At 28.8% G+C, this 911-nt stretch overlaps 1 protein-coding gene across 1 annotated transcript in view; it reads left to right on the top strand.

Moving 5' to 3' along the window:
• Nucleotides 551–911, top strand: part of LOC107624853 (transcription initiation factor TFIID subunit 7) — a 2699-nt gene continuing 2338 nt past the window's right edge. The window contains exon 1 of the mRNA XM_021115392.1: nucleotides 551–732. The gene's annotated coding sequence lies outside the window, so the exon portion shown is untranslated. The remainder of the gene's footprint in view (nucleotides 733–911) is intronic.

Raw genomic sequence — 911 nt, forward strand, 5'->3', positions numbered from 1 at the left:
AAAAATTGAGAATTAAATGATAATAAAAAACAATAAATTCTTATGACTCTTAAAATTTTTCTTATAAAAAAAATGAAAAATTCTTAGGGCCAGCAATTTTTAGTATTTTTGTCCATCATTTGACCTACACAAACACTAAATTGTCTTTCACAAATAAATTTTATTAATTTATGTATATAAATTCTGAAAAATATTAATGCAATCTTGTGTGCCTATAAATATGGGTGTAAATTATTAATAGTTAACTGCTGACAAAAAATAATAATATTTACTGATCATATAGTATTATTCTAAAAAATTATTCATACATTAAATACTTTTGTATCCACAAATATAATTATTATTAATTAATTGTATACTTAAATTATTTTTTAGTTAATATAACAAAAAATGAATATTTAATTTTAAAAAAATACTGATATCAAAAATAAAAAATTTATTATAAAGAATGTACATGGAGTAGAAATTGGTTGAAAAATAATATTGTATAAGTAAAAAGTAAAAATACAGTATTACCAAACCCAATAACCCACCCAATAAACGCCGAGGGTTATTTATTTACATTCGCTGATCGCACCTCTCTCTCTCTCTCTCTCTCTTCGCTGTTCATCTCCACCGGAGACCGTCGCTCCGTTCATCGTGCCTCTATCGCCATCGACCATCTCTGTTCATCCAATCTCGTCCATCAGCTGGTTGCCCTCCTTCCGTGGTCGCGCTCCTTGTTCGCTCCAGGTCGGTCTTCTGATCTCCCTTTCTTTTTCTGTTGCTTTCTAATTTATCTTTTTTTGTTTTGCTTCGGACAGTAATGGTTTCGGTTTTAAAAATTTTCAGTTGCTTGATATGTACTAATGTGAAACTTGACAAACTTATGATAGTTAGTGGTTCTTTTTTTTTTTTTTTTTGTTTTGGGG

This window comes from Arachis ipaensis, chromosome B02 (genome assembly GCF_000816755.2).
Source record: "Arachis ipaensis cultivar K30076 chromosome B02, Araip1.1, whole genome shotgun sequence".
Classification (NCBI taxonomy): domain Eukaryota; kingdom Viridiplantae; phylum Streptophyta; class Magnoliopsida; order Fabales; family Fabaceae; genus Arachis; species Arachis ipaensis.